Raw genomic sequence first — 14,352 nt, forward strand, 5'->3', positions numbered from 1 at the left:
TATTCATGAATATTAATATAGAAAAAGAATCAAAATTTGTATATTTATGGCGTGCTTGTAAAGACCATAATGAAATAAAATGATTTGACTTTGACTTGACTTTGAACACCTCAGGGCGGGAGTATATCAACCTATTTGGATGTTTGAATGATTCTCTATCCATACAATACCTAAACCAGTTAAAATATAAGGAACAATAATACTAAATTCATTCAACACAAGTAACACAAGTCATAGCTTGCCCGAGACTGCATTTACGAAGTACAAGAGAAGAAATAAAAACTCTGCGAACCTGCATTTCTTATGGGCAAAAACCAATGGATTTAAGTACTGCAACACTGCAACATTATAAATTCATCAATGTAACCCTACATGCAAGTAGGTATTTGAACCCATAGGTAAAACTTCAAAAGTAATAAGAATAATTTTGCTCTGCCAATATACCTCCACTATCGTCGTAAAGATTATGCATTGTCAATTGCCTAGCCTTTTCCCAACTATTTTAGCGTCGGCTTTCAGTGTAATCGGAGTTTTACAAGGAGCGACTGCCTATCCATAGTAATATGACCTATCTGTCCTCGTCAGCCTTATTACCCGGGCAATCCGACCACGCCCAGCGTACCTAACAGGCTAACCCTATGATCGATCTCCTCATCGTCCTGGGGCTCAATTCTGCTAATGTAATAGTGTGGTGACTGGATAACACTTGAATCGCAAAAGCAGTTTTAACCTTAGCGGGCATTCTGCTACTAATATAATAAGACCAATCGGTTTGCCGTTGGTCTGCCACTTGGTCTATACGGACTATACGGTAGTTTGATCTACAATCATATTGCAATCGTAAATAATTTGCATACAATATGATTCATTATTGAGTGACAGAAAAGTAAACGTTTATTTAAAAGAAGAATAACGGAATGCCACATGCGTTTCGATCGTACCTAATGAGGGTTTTCTAAAATGGCGTCCACCAGGTGGCAGCACCGAGTCGTCAGGTCCAGGTAACTGTCAAAGTGCTTATCTTTACTTTGAATAGTGAACGATTTTAGTGTTTTTTTTTATTTTATAATTAAAGCACTGCATTATTGTTTTACTATTGAGGTTGAGTAAATAAAAAAAACTAAATCATATTGTGTTAACAAATTTTTCAACAAGCTTTTCCTTAGTACCAGTGACTTTTGCACCCTCTCTCTTAGCTCAATTTTTAGTTCGGAAACCTTATTCTGACCGTAGTCCATAATAAAATCAATAACACTTCCAATATAACAGAATTTCAATAAACAATAAGTTCGGACCCTACAATTCCATACTATTTGACAGCTGTTTGGACCTGACGCATACGAAGCGCCGCCTGGCGGCAGAAAAAGTATCGAAAACCCTCATTGATTCGTGATTGGATCTCAGTCAGATGTGAATCGTATGTCGCTTAAGAAAAATTAGCAGAATGGAGCCCCTGAAGTTATCACGTACCACGTCGAGGTCACTACTGGGGAAGTACGAGAGCAGAGAGTAAATTCCTCTGACCAGACGAGGGTTGTGTCCAGTGGTCATCGTTAGTCATCTTCAAATGTGTAAATGGCGGTGTAAGTTGTAGCACCGCTCGGCGCTGCGGGATTGTTCGAGTGAGTTACCGCAGCCCTGGTACATAAAAGGCCTACGGCAGAACACGACGGTTTTTAGTCAGTAAGAGTCTGACACTCCCTCACCGCTGCTAACCCACAGTGGGAGGGGTCATTTGATGATTTTTGACGTCGTTAAAAAAAAATATTGTAGCACCGCTACCTACATGCAGATGACGGTGTAATTAAGTTATAGTACTGCTACAATGGTAAAAACATGTCATAAATCTGCTTAAAAAAACTTCAGATATTTCCCATTTTGCTGAGGGGGTGAAGTTCTACCGCTAAGAACGTACCCCTAACGGGTTCGGTAGGTGGGTGACGGCAGGCGCCCCGGCCAGCCTACGCTCCGCTTCCATTGACCCAATTCTTAGCGTCGTATGCTCCCAATTATTGACCCCGACTTATTTTCAACGTGCCAGAACTTCAATAGCTTTCATGTGTCTATTTAATACTGAAGTAGATAACTCTTCTCTCCGCAGTACTAGTACCACACAATCTGGAAGTACCTACCTAGGTACCTAAAGTTAATAAAAGATTTGTACCTAAGTAGTTAGTTCTAGGTGTGCACTGCGCAGCTGGAATCACGCTCCTCAGGAGTCCTTTAAAAATATATAATATCATTTTATATATATAACTTCTTTTTTAATGGCCTTATTAAGTAAAATCGCTTGTAACAGGAATTTAGGCATTTATTATCTACTTTTTTTGTTAATTTATTTCCATTTAAATTATATCTTTAAAATTACCATTTAAAGATCTATCTAGGCGACTGGTTGACGCTTCTCGTGACCAAAAGGCTGGCTATTACCTCGAACAAAGGATCAGCATGGCCATCCAACAAGGTAATTCTGCCAGCCTCTTGGGTACGTTCCCTGTTGACAGCGATGAAGATGAATTTTTTGACGCGTTTTAGTTAGTGTCTTTTTTTTGTATTACTAGGAGTGTTTTTTAAATGTATTGTAAATATCTATGTAAATAAAAATCTAAAAAAAGTATTAAATATACTATAAAACATTGATATACATAGCATTCATAAACTACAAAAGTTTGTAATTAATGCTACAACTTAGTCTTCATAAAGATATTTTAGGTATAGGTATACCTAAATTGAATTTTAGTAGCAAGTAATATTGACTTATGTATACATTTTTAGAATTTTGGTAACTATATTCCCAATCCTACATCAGCATTCCAAAAGCTGCAGAAAGTGAGACGTTAGTTTAAATTTAATATCACTTTTTGTTATTGTATTTCGTAAATATGCGGGTAGGTTGTTAATTAAACGAGGAACTAGGTAAGATGTTCGTCTGTTCTTTTTGGATCTAGTAAGGCAGGCAATACGATCAAGTTTTTTTGTGTCCAAATCTGCCTCCCAACGTTTTCTATGTATAATATTATCATGTACCTAGCCCTAGCCTCTTCCCAACTACGCTGGATAGTAATCGGATGCAGCAGAGTAATTATTGTTTTCATGGGGCGACTCGGCGACTTGTCGATTCGGTTGTCAAACTTTCTACCTTCTGACTGATCGTACTTTTGACTACCGTTACTTCTACCCGTGTCGACTTCCTGGGTAGTCATATTATCTATTAATAAATCTGTGGTTCACAAAAATTCTGACAGTCATAAGCTGTATCGCTGAAAAACTTTAGGTTCCGGTTCCGCTATCGGCAAATAAAAAAGCAATTTGACAGCTCACATTTGAATAATCTGTCATTAACGTCATTGCCATTTGTGTTTGTGAGTGAAAATTATTCTTAATTTTCTTACAAATTATCATTTTTCCTGAAATAAATAATAGTATAGTGTTGAAAAATCAATATGGATAAAAAGTCGAGACGTTCAAATCCGGGCAATTTGCTCGCCAAAGTACTTGATGAAGATGAATTTTATGCGACAACGTACGGAGAATTCCACGAAACTGAGGAAGACAATGATTACAAGTATGTTTTAATTATTTTACTACTATAGTGTAGATACAAAGCGTTGTTAATAACTCTGTAGATGCCTAGCTTCAATGCCAAGTTTCAATACCTACATAGTAATTTTTTACAATCTAGAATGTTGTAGGTACTTTAATAGAAATGCGGGTAATAATATTCAGGCATTTATCATATTTCTTTGTAGAGATCCCAGTCAGTTGTCTTGGAGTGTGATCTGAGGTTAAGTCTGTAAGGTGTTCGATTTTCGAGTAATCGGGACTCAGGTTTTTTGCAATGAAGAAGTCAAGCACATCACGGATTTTATTTCTATCCGTAGGTCAGTGTGTGGGTTCAGTACATGATAAGCATTCCAACTTCATATCTTCGGTGGCTTTACGTCATGGTCTTCCTCTAGTGTTTATTAATCTAGAGCCCCATTTTAAGTGTTTGGAGTTCCAGTCACCTCCACACACAAATTGAACTCAGTGTTGAAAAATAGTTTAGGAAATCCTCAGCCTTAATAGTGTGTTTAGCGGGACAGAGTATGGGAGTTACCAGGCGGGTGGTCTGTTGTGTACTTTATATATATGTTTTTCTGAATAGGAAACGTCGACGTCTCTGTCAAGTCATTGGCGTTCCAAGTTAGCAGTGGCCGGCCAGCTGGTTGGTGCAGAGAAGGTTGAGGAACATGACAGTGTCCCACTGGACCTGTCTGTCGGTAAGAGTTATTATCATGATAACTTCCATGTTATTATTATATTAGTTATTATTATTATCATGATAGATCCTTGGTATTTATGAGTTCTAGTCATGATTTACTCATCATCTCTCTAGCCTTTTCCCAAAGACGTTGAGGTCGGCTTCCAGTCTAACTGGATGCAGCTGAGTACCAGTGTTTTACAAGGAGCGACTACCTATCTGACCTTCTCAACCAAAATATCCGGGCAATCCAATGGCCCCTTGGTATGACTGGTGTCAGACCTCAGCTATGGAAGCAATTGTCTAGCTAGCTAGATATTTCCCGTGGTTTCACCCGCGTCCTGGGAACTACTGCCCATACTGGGACAAATTATAACCCATGTTACTTGGGGGTAGACTAGCTTACCAAATGTGAAATATTTTTTCATATTGGTTTAGTAGTTTGGGAGCCAGCGGTTTTCTCGCAGTTCCGCTTGTGTCCCTTGGGTTGGGAACCCGTACCGGAATAAAATATAGCAACTTAGTTGGAAAGAATGTTTTTCCAACAGTGAAAGAATTTTTTAAATCGGTTCTTTAATTGTGAAATGTTTGTACATAGTAAATAATATGAAAGTATTTTGTATCAGCCTTCTTTTACAACACTCATGAATTTTTACATATATGTAATTTCAGAGCGTAAATCGATAAGACAGAGTACAGCAGTGAAGTCAGCTGAGACTCAGCGGAGGATGAACATTAGAACCAAACTGAAAAAAAGATAGCCAAAGAAGGAGGAAGATCGGCCCACGCAGGAGGAATTGTTGGCTGAAGCTGTGATTACGGAGAGTGAAAACCTTAAAAGCTTAGGTAATGTATCAAGTTATATTTAACATAGCATAGATTATACACAGTAAGAATGTTAGACAAAGTAAGGTTGGTGGTCACCCTATTCTGAAAAGTACGTTGTAAAGGCCTCGTCTACTGACAGAGCCAAAGGCTTTGTTTATATCGACAAATGCAATATAGAGAGGGCTCTGATATTCGCGATTCTGTTCCTGAAGTTTACGCAGAATGAATTTATTGTCATTCGTGGATCGACCAGGGGCTCGATTCTGCTAAGTTAATAATGTCAAAATTTAATAGACATTGAATCGCAATAGCGGTTTTTACCATATCGGGCATTCTGCTACTAATATAAGACCAATCGTATTCCAACGACATTCGATTGGTTTGCGATTAGTCTCCGTTGTGACTCCGGATATATTCTTGCTGCTAAAGTTTGACTGAGATGCTCTGTGGCCAATGTTGAGTAGGAATATTAGTATTTTTATACATATAAAATATTACATAGTAAGCAGTTTACGCAGTGGCCTTAACGCTGTAAAATTAAATCTTCTTGAAAAGTAAAAAAAATAATACTTTTCGTTTTTCCTATGTCTTTAATTAAACAAAACCTAATTTCCATTGCTTCATGTGATTTCAGAGAGATTTAAACAAATTAAGTTGGAAAAGAAGAAGATACAGTCCATAATGAAAACTATCACCGATCCAATTATTTGGTAAGTAACCATATTCCAGTCAAATGTTCACTTCATTGTACCCAACCAAACACAAGCAACTTCAAACAGATCACACATATGTGTAAAACTACCGAATGTATACATAATTAATATATTCGTACAATTTAACGCGAACCTCTCAGGAATGAGATATTAATGAAGTATGTACACGGAGAACAAAATGACTAGCGGATATGTCATAACGCAGTCTGCAAGTCAAAATGAGAGTGTTCAGGTGACGAGGAACGTTACTAGCTCCACCTTTACAAACCTTCCATGGAACCCGCCCATTATTTTCAAAATAAAATCACTAATCAATCAAGTACAATCTTTGACAGATTGGTTTTGACAAGGAACCCGAACGTCTCTGATCTTGATCACGCCTGCCCTATATTGCTTGACCTACAAGAAGAATCCTGACCTACCTTCCTTATGCCATCTCCGCTATCTTTCCTTCCTGCGTGATTTTCGAAAAAAATATTGTGCTGACTACTATATACTAACTTATTATTTCTGTAAAAGCATTTAGACGTCTGAAATTGAAACAGAATGTTATTTTTCAGATACCATTCCTTGGCAGTTCCTATTATTGAAGAAATTCCTGATGAGGATGAAAAGCCTAACTTGTTCGAAGATAATATAGGTGCTATATAATATCGAAATTGAAAATGGTGAGTTTATAACTATCAAATAATCTTTGTATTTTTATTGTAATAATAAAAGAAAGAGAAGAGCTCGTGGCTAAGTCAAATCCACGCGGATCGATCGATCGTAATGTTAAGCAACGCTTGCCGCGGTCGGTCCGTGGATGGGTGACCATCTTGTCATGACTAATTTCTTCATGTTTCGAAAGGCACGATAAATTGGTTGATCCCTGTTGTCATTTGAACATCTTTGGCAGTTGTTACCGTTACGTCAAAAAATCAGAAAGATCAGCCACGAAGTCTGACAACCAGTCTTACCTAGGAGTTTTGGTTTGCCCGGGTATCTGGGTTGAGGAAGTCAGATAGGCAGTCGCTTCTTGTGAAACCCTGGTACCCAGCTGCATCTGGTTAGACTGACTGAAAACTTTTAAATTTCCTTGACCAACGAGTACCTAAGCCTGCTTACTTTTATATTGAAACTGTCTTTTTGCCTGTTTCACCCTTCCCTTGGGTAACTACTTCACACTCCTTGGTAGAAAGTAGTCTTTAAATGTTTAAAACCAAATGTTATCCTTATTAGTTCAGAAGTTAAGTGTAACAAAGAAACTTTTTTATTAATGAGGAATTTATTAACACTCGATATTTTCAGAATCGGTGACAGAAATACAAACTGTAAAGTTAGACGGCTCGTCTAACTTTACTTGTGGGGGGCTCTTTGTTTTGCTTATTTTGGATGACATGGGGAGTAGGCGAGTCCAGATGATGATTACGTCATCGATAGTTATTTACTTTTTAACACGAATGGCAACCCTCACATTGTCTATGCTTGAAAACGAAACGCATTTTTGGGGATTCCCGCAAATATACACGCATATGTTTAGGCACTGGCTTTAGAATCGATTCGGGGAATAGGCATGATGACAAATTTTTAAATTCCTTTGTATGATGTAGGTATACGTCTATTTTATATGAAAAATCATTAATTTTAAGAAAATGCGAAGTTTTTTAATCAAATAATTGCATTTTTCTCTGTCCACTTTGAATCCGGCGCGAAAACGCTTGTCAGTGTCATGTCGTCACTTGTGACGTCACAACTGAAATTACAAGACGCAAGTAAACAACGCTCGTGCAATAATTAAGTTTTTTGTGTTATTAAATATGAATTCGAAAGGGCATAGGTGTTGTGGGGTCCCCCAGTGTAAGAACACATCCAAAACAACTCCTGATGAGTTATTTGTGTACGTTCCTCACAATAAAAAAATACGAAACAAGTGGCTTAAACTTGCAAGGCGAGATTCAAAAGCAATATTGCCCAGGGTACAACTTTATTTTTGTGAAGATCACTTTGATGTAAATAACTATTTCGAGGTTAGGTTTCATCTCTCATTGTTTTTTAATTAAACTAGTATACTTACATGGAAGTTTTAACATTTCTAAATTCAGCTGAACAAAAATCTTTATTTGATGCCAAAAACTTTCCCAGCATTATGATATCAATTCTAGGCAAATTAGCGCTGTTTGCCTTGATAAATCCGGGCTCCATAACTCGTGTTATAAACAATTAATTAATTAAAAACAAAGATCGCAGTGGAAGTTCACAATAACGAAATGTGACGTTCGCGTGCTTTCGCGCGAGTTGTTTTGAGAAATGACGTCACGAGCTCTGATTGGTGTTCAAGATATCATGGCGGATTGCCTTATTTCGTAATTTTATTTTATAAAAATACATATTAATCACATTATTAATAAAGAAAACAATGCGCGTTTTATATTCCAAGCTTCAAGTTTAATTTAATAAATATATTATTTTAATGATTTTTGATTACTGTCATCATGCCTATTACCGCGCGCTGTTCACTTGTCTTCTTCTGTCAGTGTATTGTTTTGTTCGGATACTATAACTTTATAATTACAATATAAAAAAATACATTTTTAATTGAAAAATGTTTACGTAAGCATGGGGGGAGGGGGTAAAAGCTTCCTTATTTTTGCTGACAAGGGAGATGAGGGGGTAAATAATTGTAATAAATCTGCTTACGTAATATTTGAACGCACATTGCACATGTAGCACATTGCACATGTAGTAGACAAACCTGTAGTGCAGCTGCGGCATGTGCGGTCTGCAGTTGCAGTCGACAGGTGGCATTCAAAACGAACCTTTATTATCCCCCTGCAGGGCCTGTTCCTCTGCCTACCTCTTCTCATACAGAGAAGGAATGAGCGTTAATCACGTAAGCGTAAGGTCCTATTTTACTTTAACGCTGTCTATTTCCTTCATAGTTTCGTCTGTATACTAAGGTAGTTTATGTACCTTGCAAACATTATGTGCTCTAGGGTCTTATATTTAAATAGATTCCAAAATCTCTCGAAGAATCTGACTGAATTTGTTTAACTGTTGATGACGAGTTTCATTCGTTACACGGCCTCCTTTAAAAAAAAATGCATTTATTTCAGGTAATCATAACCCATATTGTTATAATTATAGACATTAATTAAATTTTCAATAGTTATAGATTTTATTATTAAATTTAAAATTGACACATGTAACAATTTTGCCAATTTATTATAATAAAAACAATAAAATTACCAATAAAATAAAATACAGAAATGTACACTAAATTAATTAAATAAAATGAAAATCAAAATTAAATACATTAAGTAATAAAGATAGACAATTAATTAATGACGTTGATAAGATATGACGCTCCGTTCCTCACAGTAACATCATCAGCGCCATTTATCCAGCCGCTAGGAAAATAATAAAAAGAGAAAATCCCTCATTGTTACCAATGTTATAAAATGTAGTCATTGATTACTTTGTTGTCGCACAAAACGAAACGATAATTCATGTAATGGAGTTTCTGGACTTACGGTATTGCCGAACTTTGAAAAAAAACATTTTTGTCAGTCGTTCTATTTCACTGACGGCAAGCACAATCCGCTATTAGCAGAATAAATCTATATGTTCTTGGATCGTATAAACGGATGACCAGAAGTGGTTTAAATCTCTTTACACACTTAAACCTTATGAGGACATGTAATAATACCACAACTTCACAAAATGTTTGTACACGATACGAAGTCTGCCAGGAAGTGTAAAATAAATAATAATTCTACCAATATAATTATTTCCAGAAAACCAGCCCTCTACACAGACTTTTTGAGCAAGCTGCCGTGTTTCAGCGTGGAAGCCTTGCGTACCATCCGCGAAACTTACCGCCAGCAGCTAGAGGCTTGACTTGATAAGAACGACCCCAACGTCGCCGCTTGGCTCAAGTGGCTGAACATTCCTACGTAAAAATAAATATCTAGTAAACACTTGATAAGTCCATGTACATATCAAGCTATACAAAACTATCAAAGCTGACCGTTCAATTTGTAGCTAGGACATATGAAGCGAGTCCAAGACAAACTGGATTTGTATAGCTTGATGTGCAACCAATATTTGTTTAGTTTGCCATTTATATCGGCCATCAAAGCCAGTATACATTTGTATTACTATATTCATATACACAACTTATTACTTACTAAATATACTATAAACTAGCTTAAAGAGTATTTACATAAAAATATATTTGTTATGTAATACTCTTTAAACTAGCTTAAAAAATATATTTTTTATGTAATACTCTTTAAGCTAGTTTTCGTAGAGACGGTGGAATACAATAACGTCAAAATTCGGCGTGCATTGTAAGGTAGTCTTAGTTTTATTTTATGCCGCCAAGATGTTTTAGATCGGAGCGCATTTGTCCAACATGTTGGGGCAACTTAAATGCTAAAACAGTGATTCCGTAGTGTACGGCGCGAATCTATCACAGTCCACGCCGGCCAATGAGAACGCACGAACGCGCCATATAAATATGCTAGCTTTGCGCGCGAGACTCAGTAGGATTCGCCGCCCTAGACATGCCCTCCTAGAACCAGATGATGATATAACTGTCCTCCAAGAGAGCAGTAAACTCACTAGCACTCTACACAAACACAAACCGCGTTCGTACAGACCCCGCCGCCGAGGTCCGCCGCGACGTCTCGATCTTTGTCTTCCCGACGCCGGTGGAGCTGGAGTGGATGCATGCGTGTTGTGTTCATCCATGTTGAACGTGTACGCCGGTTTTAGTCGATAGTGCTGGATCTTCCTGGAAGCTGGATGGTGAAGTACTTGTCGTTGCGTTCGATGACCTTGTACGGACCTTTGTATGGTTGTTGCAGCGGTTTGCGGACGGCGTCGTCGCGTAGTAGCACGTGACTGCAAGTTTTAAGATCGTTGTTGTTACTGTTGTTGTCGTTTTCAGTTTTTGATTTTGTAGAGTATTTTAATTTAGAAAAACTGGTCTAACAAGTATTGCTAATATAAAAGGCGGGTCTTTTTTTTTTAACTACTTTAAAAGTCTTCTAATGACCCCTCCCGCTGTGGGTTAGCAGCGGTGAGGGAGTGTCAGACTCTTACTGACTAAAAACCGTCGTGTTCCGTCATAGGCCTCCCGTCATGTACCAGGGCCCCGGTATCTCTTTCGAACAACCCGCAGCCCCGGCAGGCCTTGGCCCTACTGGACCCCGCTGGGGTTGAGCTGAGCCACAACTAGCACTCCATCACGTCTTCCTCCTCGCCCTGACTGACGCAGAAATGGGCGCCGCGGCAGCAGCAGCGGCGCACTGACCGCAGCGGAAACAGTGGGCGCTGCGGTCGACCTCCTAGGTGCAACGGACACCCCAATGATGCCAGACGTGGCATCGGAAGCACCTCAGCGGTCTGGGGTCAAGCAGCTTGACTTGCGCCGACATCCAGCCAACCAGCAGTCTTCGGCCGTCTACGATGGTCTTGGCCGCCGTCACGGGGCAGCTCACCGTAATGGTGCTCATGCCCCTGAAGTCGGCACGTATGGTGCCCGCCTTAACTTCATCGGCGGAGCATCCACCCGTCCTAGCGACGGCGGCCACCACCTCCTCCGTAGTGACTGAGTCGTCCAGGCCCAGGATGCGCAGATCTGCGCACTTGTAGGGCCTGGAGACTCGGGAGCCATCCGCATTTATGGTCGCCCTGAGCCTCTCGGCTAGAACGTCTGCGGCGGGCCCACTGGCCGCTCCTGGGACCTCCACCATTCGGGCGCCCGTTGCGGTCACCCTGAGCCGAAGGCCCTCGGTGATGCCCAGCTCGGCTAGGCTCACCGCCTCCTTAGCTTTAGCGAGCACGTCGCGGTACGACACGCCCCTCTTGACCGCGTCCGGCTTTAGCGTGAGTACTAATGCTGCAGTCTTGGGGGCGCAGAGTTGCGCCGCAGCGGCTCGCTCGCTGCGCCGCCGTCTTTGGGCCTTCTTTTTGGCCGTTTTGACCGCCCTCCGTCTCTTTTTCTTCTCCCCCACTACTTGCCACTCAGACTCAATGGCAGGAGAGGTAGGGGCCGCAGACGGAGTCGGCTTCGGAAGGCGTTTCGCCGCCACAGGTGCCGACGGGACCGGTGCCGCTGTTGGCACCGGTGTCCTCTGCGCCCGGACCGCAGTTGCGGCCTTGGGGTTTGACTGGGCGGCCCGTTCGGCGCCGCGACAGGGGGCTTGCTCGGCGGTCCCCTTCTGGGCGGGGGTGCCGTTGCAGCCGCAGCCGCATAAGAGGCCCTTTGGGCCGCTGGGGCTTCGGCTCCGCGAGGGGGGGCGCAGAACCCTGCCAGGATGGAGAAGCGCACCTGGAAGGCCGCCATCTCCTGTCGCACCAGGGCCAGGACCTGGCTCTCCACAGGGGAGGACTGCGGTTGCTGCAGAGTGGTCCCGCTGCGTTCGGCCTCCTGCTCTCTCATTTTTCTCAAGTCTGCCCGGAGACTCCTGTTCTCCTTCAGGATCGACTCCAGGACGGCCGTGAAACGAGCCACCTCTTCTTGTAGCTTGACCAGATCGCTCTTTGGAGCTTGGTCGAAGCTTACTTCAGCTGCCGCATTTATAGAGGCGGATGCCGTAACTATCGCCCTGTGCCGATTGGCCTTGAGGCGCTTTAGGGACACATCCCTGAATGTGGCCGCCACCGTCTTGGCGAAATTGGCCCTACGCTCCTGGTCGGAGCCGACGGCCGCCGCGTCCTCCTCGGAAGAGCTTTGTTGAGCTGCTCCTCCGTTGTCTTTGGGTGCCTCAGCAACCCTCTCTTCAACCGGTCTCCGGTCGGCCTTTTTGGCCGAGGCCCCGCGGCCACCGGAGGAAGACCCCTGGTCGTCCTTCTTCCTCTTAAGAAACGCCTTGAGCCGGTGCTCCTTCTTGCTTTGGGGAACCCTGAGATCACCCGCAGCTCCATCGCTGGATGCGGACTCGCAATCCGAGACCGCATCCCACTCCCTGTCGTCATCTTGGTTTTTTTTATTATTTTTTTCTGAGGTATCCATAAAAGTTCCCACGAGTATAAAACTTTGTATAAATGAAAATGTGTGTGGTTCGCACTATTGACCAATTAAGCTACCCATTTTCCAAGCTTACCACATCCCTCACGGCTTGGAGGTTTGGGGATTTTTTTAGAGAAGTTGATCTTCCTCGCGGCCCGGGCGGTTAAGCCAAGACCGTCGCCGTCGGCCCCTTTCGGAGAGTCAGAGACATGACCATGACGGTCTCCTCAGAGGTTACGAGATTAACGGTGGTGGGAAGGATATCCCCCCCACCTGCCCAGAGGCAGGGTAAGTGTACACCGGGCCCGCTCTTGCACCCGCACGTAGTCTCTCTGCTCAGCAGAGGGACCCGCGAAGGGCGATCCTCCCTTTCAGGATTAACCTGCACTCCTCCCGGGATGGCCGCCTCTGGGCCTCACCGGACAGAATATTAGCATGCGGACACCGATTACCCTCGGGAAGAGCCCCGAGGGGTCCCGGCGTCCGCACCCCAGGGTGCACCACGTGGAGGTTTTCTGCCCCAGCACCACTAAAAAGCGGGTCAAAAAAAAAATGGCGGAAAATTGAGTTTAAATCTTAATACATGTAGGGTTGGAGCAGCGAATAAAATGCAGTCGTTGATTAATCTTTTATTTTTCCTTAATTTGACAAGCACAAAGCACACCATCACTCCGACCGTTACGCCGTCTTGTTCCAATCCCCCCTCTCTTTCACACACATGCCCTGTCTCTCTCTCATTCACTCACGCAATCGTTCTATGTGAACGTACAATCCTACAACTCGGCTGTCCTGATACTTGTCTGCCCTCAGACAACACTACCATCCATTACGATGTAATACAAACACAACTTACAAATAACAAAAAAAACATTAACGTAAAAACTAAACATAACTTCTTATGTTGTTTAAGGTAACAGATAGATCTTATAGTTCGGCCATTCAGAGAATGCGTTCCTGACACGTCGCGATTGAACTGACGACGTAACTACATTCATTGATTATTGATATAATAATGTTGTTTTAATGCTCCTCAATTGTTAAAACGGTAAACAACCAGCAAAAATATTTTTATCGTAACTGCAACGCCATTGCAAAGTTACGTCGTCAGTTCAATCGCGACGTGTCAGGAACGCATTCTCTGAATGGCCGAACTATAATTGTACTAAGTTATAAATTAAAGATATTCGGCTTAGTATCTTTACAACCTTCAAGACAACTTGTATGCAACTCAATATAAACAAAATCTTACTGTATAGTGTGTACATAGAATTTACATGATAAGATATAAAATAATACAGAATACAAATCATGACGATAAACGCTACAGCTGTTCTAAAAGGAGTTTGTTTTTTATTTTTATCTATCTTTCATTCATCTCCTATTAACTGATTTAGTGATAAAATAAACCATGGAAATGCCTACTGCGGCCATGGCTTCATCTGGTCTGCGGAACTCGACGATTTAATAGGTCCTTCAGTGGCACGCTCTACCTTCTCCACATCGTAGTGATCATTGCGCTTAACCTTCGCCACCCTATAGGGCCTTAGATACTCGGGTTTTAGCTTCAT

At 41.6% G+C, this 14,352-nt stretch overlaps 1 long non-coding RNA gene across 2 annotated transcripts; it reads left to right on the forward strand.

Moving 5' to 3' along the window:
• Positions 1–3,342: 3,342 nt before the first annotated feature.
• On the forward strand, positions 3,343–13,709 carry LOC124645353. 2 transcript variants are annotated; one of them, XR_006986215.1, is made up of 6 exons: positions 3,343–3,565; positions 4,148–4,262; positions 4,916–5,089; positions 5,706–5,781; positions 6,345–6,452; positions 9,561–13,709. It is a non-coding gene; the product is annotated as an uncharacterized LOC124645353 (long non-coding RNA). The 2 variants fall into 2 exon arrangements; XR_006986214.1 differs by having other exon boundaries at positions 6,362–6,452.
• Positions 13,710–14,352: the final 643 nt, after the last annotated feature.

The sequence above is a fragment of the Helicoverpa zea genome, chromosome 31 (genome assembly GCF_022581195.2).
Source record: "Helicoverpa zea isolate HzStark_Cry1AcR chromosome 31, ilHelZeax1.1, whole genome shotgun sequence".
Taxonomy (NCBI): Eukaryota; Metazoa; Arthropoda; class Insecta; order Lepidoptera; family Noctuidae; genus Helicoverpa; species Helicoverpa zea.